The following is a 17993-nucleotide window of genomic DNA, read 5'->3' as shown; positions in this document are numbered from 1 at the left end:
AATTAGCTTTTGAGGCCCAAAACTGTTGTGGGAAAATGTACCAACTCAACTTATGCTCAATTGAATTTTGCTACCAAAGTGGAAATGCTAAAATTTGCTTAAATTGAAAAAACAAATAAAATAAATAAATAAATAAAAATGCAAAAAGCTTTTTTTATGTGAACAAGCGTTTTAACATCAAAACCAAAGGCAACAAAGTGCACATAGCTGCTATTTCAGTGTGTTTTTGGTTTGTGAAAGTTGAACGCAACGCTTTGGTTGCCTTAAAAAGTGTTTTGCAGAATCTTTGAGTTTTATATTTCTGGTAGGTAATGCTTTTTTTTTTTTTTTTTTGCTTCAATGGTTTAAAGCTGCTTTAGACAGATGGGAGATGAGCAGAAACTGATTGGACGGAAATACTGAAGTAACATTAAGACAGACACAAATAAAGAGAAAATATAAGTAAATCATTTGAATGGGGAGAGTTTAAGGGAGTTTAGCTCTAGTGTGCAACAAGAGCTTACTTTTCTTACTTTAGTAAACCAGTCAAATTAAAAACAAGCCTAGACTGATGGTTGACGAAGAAAACCAAAACTCCACTATGGACCATCAGTCCAGGCTTGTTTTTAATTTGACTGGTAAACTCCTGCCAGTGTATATTGTCATTATTACAGTTCTCCATAGTTGTAAATGCACTGTGTTAACCATGCTGGCAACTAACATTAGACTGAGCTCCACTCTCTCGCTTCTGAATCCAGATTTTTCAAGATGGCAACAGTCAAAATGGCAAACTCGAATTTTTATTATATTTTTAAAGTTTTTATTGCAATCAAATTGGTATGTATCATACTGCACCACATACCGTCATTATTTTCTTTAGTTTAGTAGTTTAGTTAGTTTATTTAGTTTTTGTTTTGTTTTAAACTCAACATTTTAAAAAGGGAGTCCACAAACCGGTGGGTGATGTCAAGGTGTCGACGTCCATTTTTACAGTCACTACAGAAAATACAGCACGTCTCCTTGCACCGCTACCGATTTATGTCCACCGCTAGTGGACATAAATCACGTACTGAGATACTGTCCATCTCTGAATGTTGAGATATGGGGTTGAACTACAAGCTTTCCTGGGTAACTTGTCAACCAGCTAGCTCAGTCCAAACCTTTTAACAATCAGCCGGCTAACCCTCAGGTTTAAGTCTGATGAGAAGAGAGCACATTGTTGCTTTAGAGGAGTCCATGTAACTGAGAAAGTCTGTAACCAAACTGAAAAGAATCACATTATTGTTTTCTGACCTTTGCCTTGTCTCACTTCCTGTGTCAGTATCTTCCTTTCACACATACTTTTTGTGTGTGTGTGTGTGTGTGTGTGTGTGTGTGTGTGTGTGTGTGTGTGTGTGTGTGTTGTCCTTGAGGACTGCCACCACTGCTGGTCTGAGACTGCAGGCCTATTCAAGCTTATCTCTCTCTAACTGATGCTTCTGCCTTCGTCAGCTGTCTTGTGGCCATGGCAACCAAACATGCGCACACAGACACCATCACACGTAGTACCAGACACCAGTAACTGGAACTGGAAAGCTATTTTTAATAAACAAATCTTCAGAACCTCAATGATTCCCATCAGATCTGGAAAACAAACAGAATTCAAAAGAACTGAGATGGAAACATAATCTATGAAGCCACTGCGACACATCAGTACGTTCACGTGCACAGTTAAGTCGAACTACGGTTTTTGCTCAATTAGGCCATTTAACTGGACTACTGTGCTTGTCCCCGAATACGAGCATCGGGGGGAAATGACTTAGTGATAGAAGTATGTCCAACTCTGCCATAGAGCCACTAGTTGTTACAGACCAAATCACAATCACGACTGCTTATTTACAACAACTTTAGGGTAGAAAACTGCCGCATCACGTAGGCTACATGTAATCAAAGGCACTGAGCAAACTCACTCAGGGGGGGCTGGGGTGTGACTTTTTTTATTTAAAATATTACTATAATACAAAATTCTACCATTTAAAGTTGTATGTCCACGCAAGTTCCTCCTCAGTTCTTAATATAATATAAAAGCACTTTGGAGCATTTTGGAGAACCCCTTTCCCCCTCTTAAATAATGAATAATCACTATTTCTAACCACTGAGGGAGGCCGACACAGTGACCGAGAGAAGGCAGAGAACACCTACACCAGTTAAAGTCTGACTGAGGTGTAAAAAATATTATAATCTTGGTGTGTTAGTCCAACTTTGAGAAATCCAATTTAGTCCGATTTCAGTGGGACCATCATGTTTACATGAAATTTAAAAGTCCAGTTTTAGTCGGACTAAAACAGTGATTCGACTCTTCCTAACATCATGTAAACGTACTGAGTTTAAAACAGCTGAACACATCCAGTCCTCTGTATAATTAACGAAAACGTTCTCTAACGAGTCCTCTAACTTGAACATGACTTCGGGACACGTTTGTATTTTCCTGAGCCTGTGTTCTTCCCATCCAAGACAAATGGAAGTTCAACAGGCCAAAGACGCTGGCTAACTGCCACTGGCCGATGCAAACACACACGCACACATACACACAGACTGCCTTGAAGCATCACAGTTAAAGTGGGTTTTTCCCTCTTAACCAAAATGTCCATTCAGCGCTTTTCTTCCCATCATGCTCTTCCCCTGCAACCAATTAGAGCACTGACGTCTCAATTTGTTTTACACTCAGAGGAAGCAGAGCAGGTACAGTCAGATGTGTTTTTGTTTACCGTTTGTGCAATTACAGTAAATGTGTGGGCACTTGATATACGTGTGCGCGTAACTGTGAGTTTGGGTGTATCTAGCAGAGATAGATGGTGACTTCACCATCTGGAAATCTAGTCTGTCTCTGCGCAAAGAACTGCTGACCCATGATTCAACTCTTCAACTCCGCAAGGAACTGAGAGAGAGCGAGGGTAAGGAGGAGCGGACGAGGGAGGCAGGAGGAGCGCGGTGTTAAAAGTGCTTGTCATGAGGAGAGGAATCAGTGTGTCAGACTACTTTGTTCAGCCATCAACGAGGGCCCTGGAAATAAAAGTACATGTGCGCACACACACACACACACACACACACACACACACACACACACCGAGTCTGCTTGCTTTTTTACTCGCGTACATGACTTATGTTGTTTCCTTCAGGGCCAGACAGTGGCTGACGTGGGGAATAAAAAAGATGTTGTTTTAATGAAGTGTGAGCTTGTATGACTGACAAACTATTCTGTCTGTACAATATACGGTACAAAAAACATACAAATAGATGTAAAATGGGCACTTGTAGAAGTGCAATCTGCAACTCAGTGTTTATGCTGACTCACAAGTTAATAAAATCGCTCCAGTCTGAATCTTTGTCAGCAAATTCTGACTTACAGCATCACTTCTTTTTACAAACACTGTAAAAGTCATTGTCTTGTTTGTTTGTTTGTTAACCTTAAACTAGGGATGCATAATATTGTTTTTTTGCAGATAAATATATGCCAATATATCAAAAGCCTATGGGATTTTTCCATTGGATCATTGCAGAAAATAAGCTCTGTGGCAAGTAAATGTTCGTGATACTTACATATTTTGTTCAGCATGATAATCTCCACAAATGAACCACTTTTAGAATTTTTTGAAGCCTAAATGCAATCACCAGAAGTAAAAAGCTGATGTTAGGCTTAGACAAACTACACTACGGTCGCATTGCCATCGCTACCAGACTGTAAAGCCGTGTTCTGCGCGGTTTGGCATGATGATGTTCTGTAGTATTATTTAGCCACTTGTTAGCAGCTGCCTTTGTTAAAACACATAAGAGCTCCAGAGTTTGTGAGTGGGGTATTTACTGATGTATTTCATATTGTAGAGCAAAAAGTGAAAGTCTCGAGTTTTAACCGAAGACCTTATTTCAGGCTTCTAAACAAAAAATCACTCAAAAAATAACGTTGAGAGGAGGGAATCAGATCTGCTGAAATGCAAACAGATATTTCAGGTCTTAGGTCTCATTACTGGGTTTCTCTATGTTACACATACCAGACCTTATATTCAAATATGGTCACTTCTGCACCCCAAAAACAAGACGGAAATGGCCATATACAGAACCCAGGCTCCAAAACAGGACTCCAGCCCACAAACCAATGGGCGATGTCCTAGAATCTATGTCCATTGTTTTATTAAGTCTGTTTTTAAATAAAATTAAGTGTTCAACAAAATCCAAAACCCAAGATGCTACTATTGTTTGTGCACTTAACTAACAAAGGCTGGTCTATCCCAAAAAGCACATCTTGTATCCTTGGTGCATCAAAAAATGTTCTTAAAATCTCCTTCTAGCTTCAGTGGGGTTGACTTTTGAACACAAAGACGTGTTTGTGTCTTCTGTCCTGTGTTTTGCTGATAAATGTACACTGATCCATCATGATAAGCCTTGTGATCTCTGATAGGACTCAGGCTGAGAAATAAGCCAGCAGCGCCAAGACAGTCAGTCCGCTGCTCCTCGTCTTTGTTCTGTCTTTTCTTACTTTTTCTTGGGGAACATATAAACACAGATACGTACATAAAGAAAGACGATCACACAAGCTTTCCACTCTCCAAATTAACATGGCTGCCTCTGGTCCCAGAGGAGCACTAAGGCATCCGACCAGTCAACCAATCTGGTTTGAAGATTGATGGCCCCCACGGCCAATGGAACACATTCCTGCCGAATGAACAACAAATTATCTTCAAATGAAAACTCCTCTACCTTACCCCCAGTGCTTTCTCTAGAAACACAGAGATCTCAGTGACCCGGGAAATATTTTGTTTTTCCATACGCAGCGGACTCATGTAAGGGTGGAGCGTCTTTAAATTAAGGACTGTCTCTTCTTTCCCTTTCTCTCTCTGATTCAACGCCCTCAGACAGAAACAAATATTTCTTTAACACCAGCTGCTTTGAAAATCCTTCTATCATAAAAGTTTCATAAATAATGTACATGCAAAAAGATGTTTTTTGCATGTCCAATACCTTTGAAACACTGTCTTATAATGAATTTCTTAAAATAGTTTGCAATATATAACCATAGTCATTCCAAATAATTACCTGGCTTAAACAAGCTTTTTAAACAGTAATAGTTCTGGAGCTGTAAGGTAAAAACATGCATTTACTAATGATCTGACCAATTTAGCTGTGTGGGTCTAAACACGGGTTGGAGATCATGTTGTTTGTTTGGGTTTTTTTTCACAATTTAGAATACACCAAATGACAACAATAACCACATTATACAGTGCATAATATACACACACATATATATATATATATATATATATATATATATATATATATATATATATATATATACGACAACATTCAGTAAAAAGTCAATGAAGCAGGGTAAAGTGAATGTGTAATGTGTGAAAAAATCAAACATGTGCCTTCTATGTTTGTCAAAGCACTTTGTAAACAACTGATTTTAAAGGTGCTATATAAATAAAGTTATTATTATTATTATTATATGTGCCAGTGCGCATGTGTGTTCATGTGACCCAGGTGTATTTTATGCCTCTTTGTCCAACATTTCTATGTGTGAAGGTCTCTTTTGTTTCAGCAGGTTGCATCTGGATCAGTGAGGCTCAGTGAGGCCCGGATGGTTCCTCCCTGCTCTACTTACAAACAAGCAGTGTGTGTGTGTGTGTGTGTGTGTGTGTGTGTGTGTGTCTGTGTCTGTGTGTGTGTGCGCGTGTGTACGTAGGTGTGTGTGCGCGTGTAGGTGTGTGTGTGCATGCGTGTGCATGTCCATTCTGAATCCTCCCATTTTAACTATTTACTGATATGAAGGAGGGAGGGATGAGCTATTCTACATACAGCTGGACGACAGTTAGAGGATTACTTTATTACTTAATTATTTTACTCCCACCAACCTCATTTGAAATGTGCTATTTTTTGGACATTCATGCCAAAAAAACTGAAATTTAAAAAAAGACTCAAAGACACAAAAAGAAAGTAATATGAGGAATAAACAGCAGTTCCTCTTGGTCTCGGTCAATGCAACTTTGAAACACGCAGGTTAACAACAGACACATCACTGCCATTTCAAGGGACATGCAGATAACGTATCAGATAATGTATTTTAACATTAAAAAAAGATAAGTAGAAAAAGCAAGTCACTGGCAACATATTGAGTCAAAATCCAGAGTTGGTATTAACATTTTGTCCAATTTTCCGATTAGATGAAACGTCCAAAATGCTTATCTATACTTTCTTGCATGGAAAACTTCAGTCTTTCTTGCTCCAAATACCTAAAATTTGGTTTATTTAAAAACCCTCTGAGCCCGGCGTAGCGACTATAATGTGTCCCACTTTATGAAAAGTGTCTAACTGCGACCGTAGGTCGGATGTCTTACTTTTTTCGGCGGTGTTTAGCTCCCGGCTGTGCGCTTTAAGCAGCCTCTCTGTTCAGCCCCGGAAATCGGGTGTTTTTCCGGGACGTTGTAAATCCGTGATGGTAGATCCGATATTGGGTGTCTTCCGTCCATATTTTACTCATATTTCGGTGATAAGAGTATATTAGCATCGATGCTAAACGCCATATTGGCTTCCCATAGTTCCTTTGGAGAGAGGTCAGAGGTTTGTTTTGGTCTTGTCGTCCAATCGGAAGACAGACAGACGCTTTGTATCCGCCTTCAGTGCCATACGTCATCTGGAGCAAACTGCACTGTGATTGGTCTAATCCTGCTGTAGCTATCGCTGTTATTAGCAGCGCCTCCTGCATTAGGATAAACACTGGTAGTCCCTATAATAATAATACTAATACTAATAATAATAATAATAATGAGACAAGGGTTAATCAGGAGACAGTGTAACAGCAGCAGGGCCTCATATGGATGTAAACTCTGTGTTGACTGCAGGCAGAGCAGGCAGGAGGATCGGGGTCCTCTCTGAAGTGTCAGGACTGTGATGTGGCCCTCTGCAGCAGCACAGAAAGGAGCTGCTTTGCAGAAAAGCACAGATAATGGGACACACAAACAACTGCAAACAAAAAAAGGTGGGACTTTTTTTTGGAAGTGCATCCATTTTTTTGAACTATAATAGTTTTAATGTTTATTTTTTCACTTTCTGATTCTCAACACTTGGGAGAACTTTTCTTTTCTACAGCAAAAAAGCTTGTACTTAATACTTTTGGGTGATTTATCACTCAAGATCTGTACAATTCAATTTCCGTCTTGTTTTTTCTTTTGTCTTTATGATCTCATAACTATTTGTATATTCAAGTGACACCACTACAGCCTAAATATTTTGATAGCCAAGGTTGTCCTGAAACAAAGATGTATATAACTTCATTGTGCATTGAGAGACTGAGGTTTTAAGTGCATTATTACACAAAAAGTCCAGGCAAACCAAAACTAGGTAAAAACAGCTTAGGGCCCAGGGGGTTAAAAGGGTTCCCGTGAATCTGGAAAAAAGATAGTTGATTGGTTGTTTGACTCTTATACCCAGTTCGTCAAATACTAACGCTCTGGGGCAGTGATATGGTCTGACTCTAAACCTAGAGCATCCAAATCTCTCAAAGACACTATAGTGGCCGTTTCAACATATCAGTTCCTCAGCCACTTAGTCTGCAAGGTATCATGGTTTTGACCCGTGTTCTAGCTCCACGTTGTAAAATCCAAGTTCTCACGCAAGGCACGAAAAAACTTAAACAAGGTTTGTTTTAGGATACAAAAAAAAAAAGTAGGCAAAGTCTGTCTATAATCACATTAATCCTTATAGCTATTCTCACATAAAACGGTACGGTGAAACACATTCCTACACGATTAAACATTGGCAAAAACGTATGTCGATCCACACGTACGCAGACTTCTTATTGTCCTCAATCACAATGTCATCATATTCTCTTTGTCATGCACACTAAACTGCGTTATGACACCATAGCTGTAGTAAATAACTTATACATTTTAAAATAGCAGCGCAAATATTATCATAACTTTAGCATAGCCTACAACTATACACAGTTCAAAATACACAGAAACTGTTGTAAAAACTTGAATATATAAACCTATATATTATGTCAAACCAACACAAACATTTTTGCCAAGTTTAAAATATGTGGTCAAGTTGCTTTTACAGACACACCCAAAGTAACTTCCACAAAAACCCCCCTTGTGCCATTACAAAATCAGCATTTGGATATCAGAAGATATTGCAACAGAGAAAAACCGCAGGTTACAACACCAAAGAGACTCCAGCAGATGAGAAAACGCTCACGTTGTTTTATGCTTTTATTCTCAGAGGTAACAGGAAAATTCTATAAACTGTCCAAAAACAGGGCGTCAGGAGGGAGGCAGGATTATGAAGAAAGATGAGCTACTGGTATTACGACACTGAATCAGCAACAATTTTTGGAGATGGTTCGACATTTTGCATATTAAAGTTGGCTCAAAGAGCGCACATTTCCGTTGAAACACTCCCTCGGTTTGATGACTCACAGATAAGAGGTGCACAGAGTGAGGATGAGGAGAGGTTATGGACTGGTCACAGAAAACACAGGTTAACCACTGATGCATCGTGGCCATTTCAATGACAGGCAGAAAACTGAAATTTAAAGTACAAAAAAGCAGTTTTCATTAAACATACTGAATCAGAATCCAAAGTTTGTAACCTTTTTAAAGCTTTTGGACATTTCTTTTAACTGACAATGATAATTAATGATTGGGAGTGAACTCAGTGCAGCTGCTATGACCTTCAACCTCCGAATAATGTTTGCTTTGGTCAGTGTTGGTCTCAAATTCACAACCCGCAGAGGAGAGACGCTCCCTGCAAACGCAGGTGGTGAACTGGCTTCCACTGCACTCTATCTCTCTGAAGATATTTGAGTAAACAACAGCCACCTCGCAAATAAAATAAAACAGAGCACTTAGGGCTTGGTCTTAGTCAGCGGAGATGGGACTACATCCAAAAAGGAAGAGATTGAGTGAGTGGTACTACCAGCTGCAGTCTCACATATTAATACACAGCAGTAGGCTATTCAGACAACCTTAACTCAACTGCAAACACACACACAATTACACAAACTCAAATATTCTATGGAAATATACGTAGTCTGAGGCTTTATTATTGTCCATTTGTCAAGACTGTTTACGGTTCTGGTTTCTGATTATGGAGTAATGTAATTGTTTTTTTCAGTTCAGATACTGCTGTTTTTGGGTTTTTTTTGTTTTTTAAATTAAATATGCCGCAGACTCAGTGAATTAATCGATGCCATTACTGACCATGGACAGATTACTTAACAGGATCGTGTCAAGGGTTTCCCTGGCTTTCACCTGCAACATGTCACTTAAATTAACACGTCAAAGGAAATGACCACGAAGATGCAAAAAAAAAAAGACTACAAGGAGATGCAAAGACACAACTGCAAAGAGACACAAAATAACTACAAAAAGTAGCAAAACAACCACAAAGAGGCACAAAATGAGCAAATCATTAACAATACAATCTCAAAGAGATGCAAAATTACTACAAGATGACACAAACCACTAACAGTCACTTCTGGCTCCAAAAGACCAAGATGGCAACGGCCGAAATTCATTCAATCTTTATTTAGTCTCAATGGATCATTGAGAGAAAGCTCTCGTCTACAATGACATTAAGAAAAATGCTAATCCAAAGTGAATAGAGTCTCAGAGTGGTTTGAAAGATGCCCCATGTGTTCGGGGCAGAGAAGCTAAAAGTGGACTTCCCAAGTTTAGTGTTAACTCCAAGTATCTGAAGTCCAAGTCTTGTCAGTTGCCGCGCAGCTTTGAGTAAAGTATTATCAGAACCTACGTTTATGCATCAACAAAAGTAGTGGCGTCAAAACAAATTTGCATTATTGTCATGTTAACTTGACAGCCCAAATGAAGATATTGATTTTTGCAGTTTTGCAGCACAGACATGAGAATAATCTCATCTCACTTTTGGTAAGATAACAAATAGGCATATTCAAAAAATGCTGAACTATTCCTAGTGCAAGTAACATCATTTTTCGAGTGTTATTATTAATTTCTAAATGATAGTTTAATGTCTTTTTTTCCAACAGGTTGCAGATATCTCATTTGCTTGTGAAAATTATTTCAGCAAATGTATCCTCCCACAAAAGCCAACACTAAATCACTATTAATGAACATGAGAGAAACTTCCTGTGTTCTTGTGGTAGTGTTAATTTCCAAGAGCAAACGAGCGGGCTTTACAGATGTTTTTGCCAAGGCAGATGTGAAAGAGAGGACAGAGGGAGAAATATACAGAGACAGTCAAACACACACAGATGTTGGCTTGCTATCAGCTTTAGCAGGCTGTGTGAAGTAAATCATGTTCTGGCTGTTGCAGATAATTCTTCAAAGATACTATCTCTGCCTCTGAGCGGGCGGCTGAAGGAAAAAGAACTTTTAAATCAGAATGTATATAAAATATATTATATTTTCAGAGTTGAATACTGGAGCTACAAATCACGTTCTTTCCTTAAGATCCAGCCAAATCCACCAACACAATCTGAAGCTGCAGACGAGTGAATATACATCTGAAATTAGATCAAAAGATTTGACCCACTTGAGGTGCCTTTGATTTAACTCAGCAGACACTTGAAATTGTCTGATGCTAAAACAGCTTGAAAAGAACTTGTGATTCATCAGTCTCTTGTAAAATGTTTTGTTGATTGCAGTCTTATGTTGGGCTTCATTAAACCATCCATTGATTAAAACAAGAGTAGTCTGTGTTGACTGTATTTGTAGGTTTTGTACCATGTTTACCATGAATATGACACAAGAACATTTAATCCAACCCTAAACTGTTTGGAAACATGTAGATGCTGTTTGGTATTTAAAATGTCATGTTCAGAGGAAGTGCAGGCACTGGGATGGAAAAAAAGTACTTAGTATAAACACACAAAACCAGCATTGACTCTTGTCTGATAAGGATAGTGTACTGGTAAAACAACAGTTATAAATAGGAGGAATAAACAGAGTGAGACCATGCTCTGTCTGCATTCAGCCAACGCTTGACCATTCCCAAGTTTGCTCAGGTGGTAAAACAGGTACTGATGACTGATGTCTGTGCCCTAAACCACATAAAAAGCAACAAAAGTACAGAAATCTAATTCGACCAGCTCTAAGTCATGAGAAGTTGACAAGCGATAAAAGTTAAAGGACCAGACGAAGGTGAACTGCAACTAAGTGTGAACAGTGAAAGTAACCAAATCGAGGCTCCAGCAGGATCCGATGCCTGGGTGGTGATGAAGAGTGCTGCTGAGGCTGTCATAGTAACCCAAAAATTATAATGATAATCTTAATGAAATGGAACGACAGTAATGCTTCTCTATAACTTGCATTAATCTCACCTTTTACAAGACTGTGCTGTATGAATTTGGGATGAAAAAATGTATTACAGACAGAAATGATGGCAAATTTAAAAAAAAAAAAAAAAAAGATCTCAAACGTTACAAAACAGAATTACACTTGAATAACAGATTAAGATCTAGCTTTAGATAAATGCAAATTAAGAGATACATAAGTGTGATTAAAAAAAAGGCTTGACATTTTGGGAAATATGTTCATTTACTCTCTGATATCCACCTTATCAACTATATCTGCCTTAATCTAGCATTGTTTTAATTCCACACTGATGCATAGTCATGCCAACATACTTGTTTCGCCAGCCCATTATTATTCCAAACTCAAAAAATACTGCTGCTTTGAAATGTGGATGGGTCCAACAAACCCGGACTTTCATGGAAGAGTCTGGTGTTCACTTCCCATCTGGATGTGATGTTTTTTTCAACACCTAACCATGTGACCTTTTGCCTAATCCTATCCATTTTTGCCAGCATGAGCTTTTGTTGACGTCCTAGCTTTGGTTGCTATGTACTTGTGTTGTCTAAACATCACCACATGCCCCATAATCCCACTTTATGCTTCTGTTGACATCACTGTAGTGGCATTCCCAGAACATCAACAGCAGATGCTGGAGGATAACTAGAGCATAATATGTAGACGCAGAAGTCCTCTGCAAAGCGGCAATATGTGACGACTTGGGATAAGAACATTTTGGTTTCCCCGTCCTCACAGTCTTTATGCAAAGCTAACGAACTCCCACTTTAACTTATAAAACACATGTGAGAAGGTATCAATCAAAAAACATACCCAATAAATGCACAAAACAATCCTGCAATATATAAAGAAATATGCACACATCCATAGGGAATAAATGAAAATTATAAGCATAAAGGCACTTTCCTCTCACCCTTTCATCGTGGACTAACTACTTGACTCTCAGGCTCCAGTGATCTAACGCTACCCTCCATCTTCATCTTGTCCGTGTCACCTGCTCATAATAAGCCGGAGTCAGTCAGCCAACCAGCACAATAAAGTAGCTAACAGGGAGTCAGAGCAAGGCGGATGACCCTCCTGGCAAGAAAACTGAGAGGAACACTGAAACAGATATCAGACAGGGGAAGGACTGCGTATGTGCGTGTGTCGGGTTCATCGTCTGGTCAATTGAAAGTGTTTCACAAAAAGGAGAAAAAAAAGTTACATTCTTGGCTTGTCTCACATAAAAAAGGTTTCCTCTGAAAAAGGTTTAATCTCGTAAACTTTTGATACCTTGTCCTTTGCTTTGCTCCTTACCTCTTCTGACCAAAATTTATGTTGTTTCATTATTCTGGTTAGTTTAAACAACTGCTGTGTTTAAAGGCTCTAACTTATTATTGTCTGGTAAAGTTTACAGCTTACACATCCTGTTATAGTCACTTCTATCCAAGTTTATTTCCACTTACAAGCAGCTCAGTCAAATTTTCAGGTTGAGCCATTGCTTTCTTCGGAAAATGTTTTAGGATACCAGGACTCACCATTACATGTGAAAGACATGCTTTTAGGGCGAAATAGAAAATGCAAAATCCAGTCCTGGTCCTGCAGGTTATTCCCCCACTCTAAATTCCCATACCAAAATTTAGTTATCTATACAAACATCGCTGGTCGTCTTTCACGGTGTGCATGATGTCATCTGATTATTCTTGTTCTCTTTTCATCATCATCATCAGTCACTAGGCAGGTTTCCATTACAGATTTCCACAAAACTCAAGCAATATTTTCGAAATGCTTCCACTGAGTGACTTTATGCGACTTCTCCACTCATAATAACAATTCAAGAAGCACAGTGATAGATGTTAAAAATATTAGCTGGTTTATTTCTGTCGCATCCACCAAACCTGCCGTCATTATTTCCAATCAAAGGTAACGTATGCTTGTTATGGCAGCAATAATGGAAAGGCGAGCCCCTTGTGAATGCAATGTCTTAAGAACGCCTACTTTGACCCAAGAATGAGCTGATTCAATTTTGGTGGTCTTAGGTGAAAGTTCAAGGTAAGTGTGGCCTTGTCTGTCTCATTCTTGTGAATGTGATATCTGGAGAACAACTTGAGGGGATTTCTTTAAATTTTGCACGTTCGTTTGAGTAGACTCAAGGATGAGCTGATTAGATTTTGCTGGTCAAGTCCTTTACATTTGTCCCATTCCTGTAAAGACAATGTTTCAAAAAAATGTTGAAGGAAATTTTGACACAAACATTCACTTGGACCCAACAATGAGCTAATAAGCATTTGGTGTTAAAAGGTTAAGGTCTCTGTGACCTTGCATCTGTCTCATTTTCGTGAGTGCAATATCTGAAGATGTCCTTAAGGGAGTTTCCTAAAATTTGGCACAAACGTCCACTAGGACTCAAGAATGAACAGATTATAATCTGTTGGTCAAAGGTGAAGGTGACCTCATACAACATGTTTTTGGCCATAACTCAAGAACCCTCAAGAACCACCTTAAAACTGGGCTGTTAGTACAGATCTTCTATGTGTGAAGCATCCATCTTTTCACACACAGATATAAACTGTAAGTGCAACTTGACTGGTGCACGGAGGCATACAACCACTTGATGGTATATCTAGTTTCTTTATGTTCTACTGTAGTTCATTTAAAGTAGGTGCAAGATAAGCAGCTGAGCAGCAAAAACAAATTCAAAGTAAAATGGACTGATATTGCTTGTATACTATTTCTTGAGTATTTGTAAAATTAAGTGGAATGAGCTGGATTTGAGACCCATGGTGCCCCTCCACACAAACGCCGCTCTGCACTCAGACTTAGCCATCCTGCTCTGTGTACTTGTGTGCCGCTTCACAGAACAATACATGTGTCTGCATCTCCTAAAGTCTGTGGATGAAAGCATGTGTGTACCTGTGTTTTTGCTACAGCATGTGTGTGTTAAAGTGGGGGTAAGGACATAGCACAGTCTTGCGGCCTCCTGCTGCAGAGTGACCGCTCAACACTGCCCACCATGATGAAGTACCAGACACATTCCAGCACTTTAATAACAAATGGGCTGACAGGGAATGATGATGGTGGGGTATGGCCTCAGTCATCAAGTGTAATAATAGATTATTTTAACACTGTGCTTTGGTGCTATAGTCTCTTGTATCTCGTGCTGTGACAAAGCTTTGATGATGAAAAGTTTAATGTATTTGCTACATTCAGTGAGCAGTAAATTGCATTGAAGATTTTAATTGAGCCAAAGGAAAAATAATGAGAGACTACGCAGCCCAGTGAGAGCTTGTTCTACTTTTTCTACCCTTTTTCAACATCTCTATCTTCTGTTTTCTTTCCATCAGGACTCCCTTGCAAATCTGGACCTTCTATTTCGAGTCTACATGTTGCTCTTGGCAGGACGGCCCGACTTCACTTCCGACATGAAGAACCACACAAAAAAACAAACACTGTTCGTCTTTATCAGAGACACGGAGAGAGAGATGACCACAGTGGCAACGGGCAGGAGCTCCACTGATCTGAATCCGATGACCTTTGACCCCATTTTTCCCTCCATCTGACAGGCCATTAAGGCCTAGACTGAACGCCATCAATCAACAACTAACAGATTACCATCAACTTGCATTATTACCTCCCTCCAAATACTTATTTGAAAGCAAAAACACTTTATCCATCATTTTATCAATTAGTTATCAAAAGGCTATTCTCAGAAAAAAATGGACCTGCAGCTACATGACAGCAACCTTGTGACCTTTATCTACCCATCTGTTTGTTTTACAGAATCGTAGCCTGCATGCAATTCTAAAATTATTTTAGAGCTACACAGTTACATAAAGGAATAGTTATCAATCAACTAAAAGGGGAAAATGAGTTATCTACAATGGAAAATATTTACCAGTTGTGAAAAAAACATTAATAGAGGAAAAAATACGAGAACAAATAACAGACAGCCATTACAGGAAGTGAGTAAATCAAAGCGCTGACCTTTGTGTATCAGTAAATCAGCCACTGGAGCCGTTTCTAAAAATTGCTGGTCGACAGAATGTGAATGTTAAGTCTCAAAATAGAGTTTAAATTTGGCTTTAAAACACAAACACAATACCTGAAAAGAAGCAATATTTTCCACACAATGCTGCAGATATAATTTACAATTATCATTTATGTGAGGCTTCATACACATCTGTAAACTGGATTTTCATAGTACTGTGGATTCATTGTATGCACTGCAAAAGCAGCCCTTCTTGAAATAAGCCAAATATTCTTAAATATAATCAGATTGTCTTGAATTGATCAAAAAACCCAACAGGGCAATTACTTTTGCACCTTCAGTAAGCATGCACATAGTAACTTTTTCTATTTTCTTATCGAATGTAGTCTACAAACATGCACTTTTACATTTTTTCAACTGAAGGTAACATGTCATGCTGCAAAGTAACATCAAACACTAACTGAAGATAGTTTCAAAAAATTGTTCCAACTTTAGTGGATGACAGAATTCAGACTACAACTATAACAACGAAAGTGGCAAACAACATTGTTTGGATCACTCCTAGAGCGATTTCATGAATGATAGAAATACTAACAGCCAATCAGAATCTGTTTTATTTAGACGTCACATCCAACATAGATCCTAACATCTAATTTGGACCACAGATTGTATGATTTCATGTTTAAAAATAGCAGCTGACCAGCGGTGTAATTCAGTGAATGGCACAGTTGGGCTTCTGGAATATGGATGTTAAACAGTTGAGAAAACATAGCGGCAAAGGAAAGGGCTGTGACGTGAGGTAAAGCGGTGAAAACTCTCTAAATTTAGCGTCCACTTAGAATGATATTGATATTTTCGGGCAGGTGTAACGGTTCTGCGACCTTGTCCCTTTTCTCTCCTGCATTGCCTCACGTGGTGCATCTTGGGTCAGTGGTGAAGTTTTGTTCGGCCCCATGTGTGGGCGGTCCTGTGGGGCAAACAACACTCTACCACTGACCCAGAATAAACAAACAAAAAACCAACTTTTAAACAATCAAATCCATGGGATTTGTTAAAATAAGATAAGCAAACAGGGCAATAATAATAATGTTATTGTTACAGGAAGTTAACACTGTCCTCACTGATTCCACGATTCAAAACACAAGACCTCAGTCACCAGACCAATATATGGTCAGCACTGGAGAGTCTCACACACAGAGGGAATTTCAGCATTGTCTCAACAGGCCTACATCACTGTTATTTCTATATTTATGTCTTTAACCTTGTTCGGCTGAAACTGTGGCAAGTAAAGGCAAAAAAATATGACCCTCTAGTGAGATCGTAGAATTTCCATTCTGGTTGTACTTGTTTTGTCCTTTTATTTGCTCTGTATCTCCTGGGTCTCGCCCCTTGAGCATACCAGGGGGTCATCCAGACATGTCCCCCAGTTGGAATAGCCTGTTGTGGTTAGTAGACAGTGGGTCTGTGGACAGACTAGTTCATGAAAAACCACAGAGGCCACAGGCTGAAGAGAGTGGGAAAATGACACTGGCTCTTCTAATGGAATCATAACAGAGACAGACATTCATCTGTGTCCGCATGCTTTACTATCAAAACAAACAGACCTGAGACGTTTCAGAGCGGTTAATGGGCCAGTCAGCGGGATTACTTGTCCATTTTTAATCACGGCTGCCGTCACTTTGAGCTCTCTTTTTTTCTGTGAATGTACAGCGTCAGTGACCCCGTGTGTACTTGGCATTAGCACCACACGAGTGATCATATTGTAATCAGTGTAAAAACACATAAGTCAGGTTTAATGGCACCAAAACCAGCCCCAGACACCGTCAGAGACGCATGACAAGATTAAGAACAAAGAAGCGCAACCTGAAATACACATTTAGTGGGTTGTTCACACAAATAAACTGTAATGGATACAATGGGAGAGGTGTGACAAGCAGTGGTGAGCAAATTATACAACTCTCTTATTTGAGTCAAAGTATGGATGCTCCTGGTCAAAAATAGCTCCAACACAAGTGAAAGTTGCTGAGTCAAATTTTTACTTGAGTTAAAGTATAGGGGTACTTGCTTTAAAAAATGCTTTTTCTTTTTTATTTATCTCAATGCATTGTTGTATATTGTCATAATACATATACAGAACCTAATGACTAAAACAACCCACTGAAAGCACTGACAGCGATACCTCGTCTCTCAACCTGCCGTTACCATTGAGCTGCCCAACCTGAGTAGCACATGCATAAGCTAGAGGTACAAAAACACCACTTTGACAAACAAACCACACGCAGAACTCAATAATCACAGTTTTGCATTGTAGAAAAAAACAACCCACTGACTTCACAGCAAATGTAACGAGTAATGAGAGCCTTCATAGGAATGTAGTGGAGACAAAAGTACAATATTTGCCTTTCAAATGTAGTAAAAGTAATAAGTAAAAGAGTAAAAGTAAAAGTCATAAGTTAAAAAAAACCTCAAGTAAAGTACAGATACTCAAAAACTGCACTTAAGTAAATGTATTTTGTTACTGTCCGCCACTGATGACAAACATGCTAATTTCACAAAGTAATTTAACCCAGTATGCTGAGGTGACAAACTCAGCAGGGTTTGAATTTCAACTCTTAAGGTTTTTGAATAACAACACTCTCATACTGGAGCCGATTATACACAGAATATAGTCTGGTTACATACAGCAGTTGTGCACCTAACCATTACTGGTGCAGTAAATCTAA

Source organism: Plectropomus leopardus, chromosome 11 (genome assembly GCF_008729295.1).
Source record: "Plectropomus leopardus isolate mb chromosome 11, YSFRI_Pleo_2.0, whole genome shotgun sequence".
NCBI classification, from domain to species: Eukaryota; Metazoa; Chordata; class Actinopteri; order Perciformes; family Serranidae; genus Plectropomus; species Plectropomus leopardus.
The sequence above is the reverse complement of the archived record's forward strand: the minus strand, read 5'-3'. Positions refer to the sequence as shown.